Source organism: Cupressus sempervirens, chromosome 3, assembly GCF_028749045.1.
Source record: "Cupressus sempervirens isolate cs-2001-9-10 chromosome 3, ASM2874904v1, whole genome shotgun sequence".
Lineage (NCBI taxonomy): Eukaryota > Viridiplantae > Streptophyta > Pinopsida > Cupressales > Cupressaceae > Cupressus > Cupressus sempervirens.
The window spans coordinates 345,591,641-345,601,606 of record NC_143120.1 but is presented as its reverse complement, the minus strand read 5'-3'; the positions used below and the strand labels follow the sequence as shown (position 1 = coordinate 345,601,606).

Sequence of the window (9,966 nt, the reverse complement as noted above, 5' to 3'; positions counted from 1 at the left end):
TTTATATACGGTCCATTAAAATACAAGGATAAAACCATAAAGTCCATTAATCATGGATCAATTAATTACATCATCTTAGCTCATCTCTAACAAGAAAATTAATCCAACTTCCAAAAGGGCATACAAGTACTACCATCAATTCTCTATTGACACATGTTATAAGTATGTATATATTAAGCTAATCACATAGCTAACAATGAAACTCTTTCTCCATCAATTATGATTCATCATATGTTATCCTATCTTTAATTCCTCTCATAAAATATAAATTCACAAGGTGCATATTAAGTAACAAGCATGCCGCCATTACATTCCATTCATCATGAGATTGTATTCTTTCCCCCCAATTTATAGATTCTATACATAACGTAGGAAACAATGGAAAATGCAATAATGCCTTTCCTAAAATGTCACATATACATCATGTATGACTACATCTATGAAACATGATAATTTAAAGGTCAACATCCTTCCACGAGTTACCAGTTCCTAAACATAGTTAATAAAGTCATGGTAAAATAAATGTTGAATAAAACTAATCCCCATATCATATATAAAAGGATGGCCATGTAATTATTATTTTTCCAAGGGAACTCCTAAGTGCCCAAACTATATTTAATAGCCAACTTAAGTAAATAGAGTATGATCAAAATTCAATAAGGTTATAGGAGGTGTTGATAAACATTAGTTTCCAATTTCACTAGGCATCGATAATTCATAATGCTGATAGAGTAAACAATTATTGCATAGCTCAATGCATACATTCAAATTTAAACCTTTAAGTCTATTCTGTTCTATAAATTTAAGTTTAGAAAATTTAAGAATAAACACTTGGTAAGAAATGATAGGTCAAATATCAAGTACTGATATATGATAGGATAACCCATAGAAAAGAATAATCAAAACAATTTATCAACATGCAACCTTTAATTCAGATTGCTGGGTTTTTTCAGATAGATTCATATAGGCTAGATTGTAGAAGCAAGATATGATAGATCAAAACTTGTATTAATGTACTTTTAAATCTCTTTCTGTGTATTCTATCTCTATCTACAGTTATGTCTTCTTGGAAAAAGAAGGTTCTCGCCAGAAAACAAAATGTTTAACAACTAGGCCAATATAATAAGAGGTCAAAATGACATCTTTCTAAGCATTTAGGGTTACTACACACTGAAACATACATTCAATTTGGAACATCATTTCCTAATAGCTTAGAGTGTTTTATGTTTAGTGACTAGAATAAAAAATGGGTGATACATAACATGCAAGATTGAATACAAAAGTTTATTTTCTCTAACAAAGATTATTGCTTTCCAAACTCCTCACTTCCTTGATGCATAGATGCGTACTACTGCATCATGCCTCTAAGGGTCAAAGTGGAACATTAAAAGAAACTAGTGCAGGTTCCTACAACTCATGTGGCAAGATGTGCAATAGAATTGAAATAAAACAATGTCTAGGCTGAGCCTACCAATCTATAGTACTTAAGAAATCCAGTTTTAAAAGGTATCCTATGTAAAATAATACACAAAAATCTCAATATACTTAAGTAACATGAATTTTTTTTTTCCAATTTGGCTAAGAGGAAGATGAAAATAGTAAGTAAAGAGGAACCTGGTGTGTAGGAGTCATGGAGAGTTCCAATGTCTCCAATTCCTTCAATTGCCTCCCACTCGCTCCCAAACCTTTCCATGGTTTTCAAGTAGTGCCACGATGTTAACAATTGAAAGTCCTTGCCTCTAAAATGATGTGATCAAAGTGGGTAAGTTTGAGTTTGGTGTTGGGATGTTGTTGTTTGCATCATTCAAGCTTGTAGTTCTTGAGTCCTTTCTTCCTAAAGATATATCCTAGTAAGGCCCTCCACTCAAAAGTACAACATCCCAGGCAGCAATGGTGTTGATATCTGCACAAGAAACAACTCTGAGGCATTCACTTTCCACCTTAGTTTTAATCAAATCAACAACATCAAACCCTCTTGCAAAATTAATGTTTGCATTGGCTGTCTTTTCCCCTCAAAATGTTGGGGTGTTGTCCAAAAGCAAAGAAGCATCACAACCCTAAGAAAAGCAATCATGAAAGTGAAGGCAAAGGAGAGAAGTAGCCATCTGAGGCTCTTTAAGCAGTGCAAGGTGCATCTCATTTCTTATGATGGAAAAAACATAGGGACAAATTTTCTTGTAGTAATGGGGCATCAAAATGGGAAGATCTTGTGCATGTAAAACCCCCATTTTGTACGACGTTTAAACTAGAAGCCTAAGTAAAATTTTCATGCAAATTGAATCGACCATGATGTTGTTACTAATAATGGGCTTTCATGGATTTTTTTCTTTAAAAATAAATCATTTTTAATTTAGTGGAGAGGATTCACTTAACTGGAAAGCAACTAACTATTTCCTTCTAGTAACTTCCCATCATCAGATAAGATGAATAGGTAATTAATATAATAATTTGATTTTAATTAAGAAATGATTCATTTGTTTTAATCCACATGGTAGTCCAATAGTGATTTTTTTGGCATGTGAAGAAGTGGTTGTGACAGAACCAAAAACCAAATGCATTGGCCCATTGATTTAAAGTGGCTTGCTTTTAAATAACTTAGGTAAAGGAATATTTATAATACTATTTGAAATTGATCCCTTGGTCTAGTATGAGTTTGATTATAAATGGGTAGTGAATGCACATTTATGAGTCTCATTGATCACCTGAGATGGATCTCCCAGCATCAGTTGTGTAAAGGATTAGGAGAGCTCGGTCTAACACCTTTGGAAAGTGTGAAATGAAGATGTATAAGGGTCCAACTTGATGGAAGATGTAAATAATAGCAGGGGAGATGTTAAATTGATTAGAAGAAAAATGTGTGAATATAGATGAGATAAGTTTAAAATAGTGGATGATTACCTAAGGCCAACTCAGCAAGGGCTTATTCTTAATCAAGGATGCAAGATTGGAAAATAAGAAAGAAAGGTCTTGTTCTTTTGTGGACACTGTTTGGTGTTCCATTTGTCCACTATCTTCTTAGTTGTAAGCTTCCAGTCTTATAGACCCAAGTTGTGGTCTTTTATTAGATATTAATAAATTATCTATCTTATCTTATTTGGGTATCTCAAATGGCCAATAGTCATAGAATTGAGTGCATGATATGATGCCTTTGTGTGAGTTTGAAGTTACCTATTTAAAAAGGCTCTATTTACCATAATATCAGAAGAAAACTAATGCCATCAATGGAGGAGAATGACCCATTTTTAAAGTGTAATATATGCTATATGAGATAATAACAAAGGTGGATTATCCCAAGTGAATATCATCCACATAGCCTATGGGAAATCTATATGTGGATGTGGAAATATTGAAGACTTCTTTGCCTAGAAAAATGTAGGAAACCATGTGGGACATTTTAATAAGTTTCCATTGTGTGTAAGGTAACCAAACCAAGCTTGAATCAGACTAATTTTTATTAAAAACAATGGAGCTATATTCTATGCAAGGGGAAAATTGAAAGTAGCGCTTATATCCATAAGCTTGGTGATGACCCTCACTGTGAAATTTCCACCTAATTCCTTTTGTATTGGGTGAAATTGATTTGTTAAATGCTCATAGTAAAACAAGAGAGACTCAATCTAGTGTGAATCATATCATAAAGGCCAATCTAGTTAGCATCTACATGACATAGTCCTGGTCTTGAGCATTGCAAATACTTGGTCTTGAGCTTAGGCTTTTATCCCACATTTAGGCTTTTGTTCCACATTCATCACTCAAGGACCTTTACATGTACTTTTATTTAGGATGACAACCTATTAAGTGTCAAAGATGACAAGAGGAAAAGTTGCATGGTTGTAGGACCTAGCCAGGTGATAGTACATTAATTTTGAATGAACACATGGTGGGATGCCACATTGTTGCAAGTGACATGGTGGTGGATGCTGACATGGAAGATTTTGGATGGATACACCAGATTGTGCCATGTGGCAACAAATCGATAATTGTCTAGCAATGACAAATTAGAGGCCACCATATGATAGTGTGTTAGAGGCGATGTGGTAACCTATGGGTGAATTAGAAGGTGCCTCATAACACCTAGGTGGTAAGGTTTTAAAAGGGATGCTAAAAAGACTAGTGATGTGGCAATGGATGCTAACGTACCTAGGTGGAAAGGTTCTCAGAGGGATGCTGATAGGATTGGTGATGTGACATTGATGATTGTCTAGTGATGAAAAATCAGAGGCCACCATGTGGAAGTGTGTCAGAGGAAATGTGGTAACCTATGGGTGAATCAAAAGGTGCCATGTAGCACCTAGGTGACAAGGTTCTTAGATGGATGTTGATAGGACTGGTGATGTGGTGGCAGATGTTGATGTACCTAGTTGGCAAGGTTCTTAGAGGGATGCTAACAGGACTGGTGACATGATGATGAATGTTGACATGGCAATTTTAGATGGACACACCATATTGCACCACATGGCAATAGATTGATGATTATCTAGCAATGAAGAATTAGAGGCCACTACGTGGCGTGTGTGTCAGAGGAGACATGGTAACTTGTGGGTGAATCAGAAGGTTCCATGTAGCACCTAGATGGCAAGGTTCTTAGAGGGATGTTGACAGGACTGGTGATTGGACAAAGATGGACCAATGAGGTACTGACACATGTCACATGTGGTCAACTGGGTTTGACTCAAAATGAGATGAAAAGTTTCTAGAGGTTAATGAATGTGACATGGCAATGAAAAATTAGAGGCCTCTATGTGGTAGTGTGTTAGAGGCAATGTGGTAACCTGTGGGTGAATTAGAAGGTGCCATGTAGCACCTAGGTGGGAAGGTTCTTAGAGGGATGCTAATAAGACTAATTATTGGACAAAGATGGACCAATGAGGTATTGCCACGTGTTAGATGTGGTCAACCAAGTTTGACCCAATATTAAATAGAGAGAAAATGAAAAATTCTAAAAAAACCAATATTTTATTATTTCCCCTCACTCAAGTCATTTTAAATTGAAATTGATTTATATTGTATAGTTATAAATTTGAAAAAGGTAAAATATTTGCAAGTAAAAGGGTCTATAAATCTGGTGTTAGGACCTAACCAAATGATGGTACATTAATTTTGAATGAACACATGGTGTGACATCACATTGTCACAAGTGACATGGTGGCAGATGTTGATGTAACCAATTTTAGATGGATGCACCAGATTACGCCATGTAGCAGTAGATCAATGATTGTCTAGCAATGCAAAATTAGAGGCTAACATGTGGCAGCAACATGGTAACTTGCTGGTGAATTAGAAGGTGCCATGAAGTGCCTAGGTGGCAAGGTTCTCAAAGGGATGTTGATAGGACTGGTGATGTGGCAGTGGATGCTAACATACTTAGGTGGAAAGGTTCTCACATGGCAACGTATGGGTGAATCAGAAGGTGCCACATAACACCTAGGTGGCAAGTTTCTTAGAGGGATGCTAAAAAGATTGGTGATGTGGCAGCAGATGCTAACGTACCTAGGTGGTAAGGTTCTTAGAGGGAGACTGATAGGATTGGTGACATGGTGGAAAATGTTGACATGATAGATTCTGGATGGATGCACCAAATTGTGCTACATGGCAGTAGATCGATGATTGTCTAGCGACAATGAATCAGAGGCTGCTAGGTGGTAGTGTGTCAGAGGCAATGTGGTAACCTATGAATGAATCAGAAGGTGCCATGTAGCACCTAGGTGGTAGGGTTCTTAGAGGGATGCTGGCAGGATTGGTGATTGGACAAAGATGGACCAATGAGGTACTACCATGTGTCACATGTGCTCAACTAGGTTTGTCCCAAAATGAGATGGAAAGTTGCTCAGAGGTTAACAAATGTGACATGGTAGTGACGAATTAGAGGCCACCACATGGTAGTGTGTTAGAGGTGATGTGGTTACATGTGGGTGAATTAGAAGGTGCCATGTAGCACCTAGGTGACAAGGTTCTTAGAGGGATGTTGATAGGATTGGTGATTGGACAAAGATGGACCAATGAGGTATTGCCACATGTTACATGTGGTCAACCAAGTTTGACCCAAAATGAAATAGAGGGAAAAAGCAAAGTTCTAAAAAAAATAATATTTTATTATTTCCCCTCACTCAAGTCATTTTAAATTGAAATTGATTAATATTGTATAGTTCAAACTTTGAAAAAGGTGAAATATTTACAAGTAAAAGGGTATGTAAATCAGATTGCATAAATTAGTCTACAATTTAGAGTTTCTTTTGGATGCCTTGGGCATGTCCTTGAGGCCAATATAGGACTATGTATATTGTCGAAAATATCTTAGAATCTACTTTCCATATTTTCCATCAGTTTTTGTACATGTATCAGTGGGTAAGAGATATTCTCAATTTTGTTCGAGGTGCTCTATTTGCAACTGTATTATGGCATGAGTAGTTCAGATTCAGTTTGTGGCCAAACAGTGAAATGGGTATGCACCAAATTTGGAGAGGGACCTGTTAACAATATTATTTTGCCTCCAAATTAGTTTGGTAGAGATTTTAGTAACATTTTGATACTAGATCTAATATTTTATCAGAAAGGGGATCTTCTCATCATTCTTGAAAGATATTTGTGAGTTTTTTGGGTACAATGAGGGGATTTGATCCAGTTTTAAGTTCTAGAGAGAAGAAAGAGGCTTTGCAACAAAAATGGATGAAGATTCAGGTGGACAAGTGTTGATTCTAGATTAGATCTGGGATTCCTTCCTCTTCTATATCTTTCTTCTTTCCTCTCTTTGTACGGGGTTGGTTCCAAAAGTTGGGAGCAAGTTCTTAATAGGGTTTCCACCATATTTCTTTAGCATTTTCTCTGTATGAACAAAATTAATGGAGTTTTAGTGTATAGTTCTTGTCTATTGTATATTTTATGATCCTTTTCATACATCTTGAATGTATTTATTTCAAATGAATGAATACAAAGAGCAATAAGTTACTTAGTTTGATTCTTATTCTTGTCTCCTATCTTTGTTGTTTGCAATCTTTTGTGATTTGTGATCAAAGATTATAGATCCAATTGTTATTCTTTTTTAGGTTGTATGTCTTGATGTATTTTTCCTTTGATTCAAACAATTGTGCAAATTCTTGATATATATTGGTAGGGTTGCAGATTTCATGAGAATGATAGTATGAGTATGAGATTCAGTTTGAACATAGATATTTGATTCACAAAGTGAAGGGATAGATCTAATACCTAATGTATGTTGTGATTTGTGGAATACCCAATGGATAGGGAACTGATCAGTCATAAAATCTGCATGTTTCTTATTGTTTCATATGTGGGTTATGCTGATATCAATCAATTAATGAAAATATTTCCCCTTTCATGTTGTATAGCTGAAAAGAATACCCACACTTAGCTTATGGATTTCATAGGTTGTGATATTAGCTATTTCATACCTCTACTATTACATGAGTATAGAAGGTTTTGGGGGTTTTCATTTGCTTAATAAAGATTTAGATTTATGTTTTAGGAAGTAGTACCATATAAAAGAATCTAAGATTTATTTGCCTAGGTTTTGCAGAGCTTGAAGCGAAGGAGTTCAGCCTTATAGTTGGACCAAGTTCTAGACAAGGTGTGTCCATCATAGGAGATAACTACCCTTATATGCAATTTTTTCTTGGCTACCTAGTAGTTGAAATCTCTATTAAATTAGGTGCCAAAAGGGACAACATAAAGAAATGAGCATGACCAAGAGTCATAAAGGTATATGTGTCGAGTAATACAATTTGAGTATATTAGTTTGGAATGGCATAAAATCTTATGTAAACTATTTTGCCGAAAGTAAATCATGTTTCTAAGTTTAAGGTGAATAGAAAGAAGGTAATTACACATGTGATTACACATCATTAATCCTTATGTAGTGTGATGGACAAATCAAAATAATGGAAAGCTTAAATGGTCAAAAGGATAAATATAGATCATTGATTGCAATCTAGACTCTTTATGAGATGATTATAAAAGAAGGGTTCAAGATATGAATTGTTGTTGTGAGTGAGAGGAATGCATGAATGCAAAGTTGAAGGTGAATCAAAAAGTTGTGAAGTAAGGTGACTAAGCAGTGTACTGAGGAGTTATTGTAAATCAGTCAAAGAGAGGTGATTACATTTTGGATAGAGAAGATCTATTATTAGCATTTTAGTGCATACCAAAGGATGAATGTATTTTTACATTCTAACAAATGTATTAGGTGAATCTTTTAATAGAGTGGTCCTAACAAGTCTATTGTAAATCTCTTAACATAGAGGTCACTTAATTGTGATGTTACAATCCTTTTGTAAAGGTAGACCTAAAAACCTTATTATCTTTTAACAGAGAAGACCCCTCATAGGGTAGATTATCATAAGCAATAAAATTGTATGCCTAATAGGTACTTTATTGCCACAGTAGTGAAGATTTTGTGGGTGCCATCCCCACCATAGTTTTTCCTTCACCTTGGAGGGTTTTTACATTAATCTTGGGTTATGTGTTGTTTATTTGTTTATGTGTTTCACTCTTGCAAGTAGATGGTAGATATGATATTACATGTTATTACATGATCAGGTATAATAACATTAAGATTGATATGTGTGGTGAATTAAGTTTAAATATGGTTTATGTTTGAAAGTTTGGAAAATCCTGATTCACCTCCCCTCTCAACATCTCACTTTCCCATTATTTTTCCAATAGTTCTAATTCCTTTAGGGAATGATGATGTTTCATACTTGATATAATATTACATGTTATCATATGATCATACTAACCCCAAAATTAGTAGATCCCTTTGTCCTCTCTCTTTTTCCATGTGTTTATTTCTCTTGAAGTATTTTCTCTTGGGGGCATTTCATAGTGGAAATATTATTAGTGGATGTGCATACTCTTTTGTCAAATATATTGCTTCCATTAAGGTATTTCCAATCACTTTAATATTGGGGCATACATTTCCCTAACCTTTTCACACATGCACATTGATAATTTGGCTTCCTCTTTTGAACTATTGATAGTTCATGGGGGCTTGATCTTTTCTCTTTTGGACCTCCTTGGACTATTGGCAATCATGGAGGCTCTACCATTTCCTTTGATCCCTCTTTATATTTCTAAAATTATGGGAGACTTCATCATTATTTGATCCTTTTTTGGACTATTGATAGTCTAGGATGCTTGATCACGTTTTCAATCCTTTAAGCACACATACATTTCTATGCCTAGGTCATCTTTTGATTCTTCTATATGGGACATGGAGTTCCCTTTTGGATGAATCATTTTGATGAATTGACTAGCATTCTAGATACACTTCCTAGACTATTCAATTAATCTTTGATGGGTTGACTAGAATGACACACTGAGGGGGCACAACCCAAAAACAGAATGGACACAACAGAAGAGGGAAATTGTATTAACTAAAAAATAATCTAGTACATTCAGTATAGAGAAAATAAACTTCAAAACATGCCCTAAGGGCTTACAATAGCATAAATGTGGAGATAATTTCTCCTTTTAGTACCTCCTCTCAAACTCCACTCCGAACTACCTTTACAATGCCTGAAATCTCCTTAAATAGACCCTAGAGGGTTAAGGACTAGGAGTACATTCTAGAAAGTGCTAGTAGGCATCCACCGACCAAATGGAAGGTTCCAAAATCTGCATTAGAAGTCGGTGCAAATCTAGAAGAATCCAGAAATGGTAACCGAACTTTCGAGAGGCATAACTTTTGAACTGTAGCTCCGATTGACAAACTGTTTACATTTTTGGAAAGCTCTCAAAGCGCTCTATAGCCCTATGGAAAATATTTTCTCGTCCCCCATTTTTCAGCCCTTTTTGAGGTCATTTAATGCCCCTAAACCGACTTTGAAGCATTCTTAGGAGGTCTCCAAGACTCGAAAAACTGCAATAAATTTCAAACCGTGGGGCCTTTTGACCTGATTCTTTTTTTGGAATGCTCTAAATTACAATTACATCCATCTAGCCAATTTACAC

At 35.4% G+C, this 9,966-nt stretch overlaps 1 pseudogene; it reads right to left on the bottom strand.

The window, feature by feature from the left end:
• Window positions 1-1,658: 1,658 nt before the first annotated feature.
• LOC149566399 (peroxidase 11 pseudogene) lies at window positions 1,659-2,288 on the bottom strand (annotated as a pseudogene).
• Between the last annotated feature and the right edge of the window lie 7,678 nt (window positions 2,289-9,966).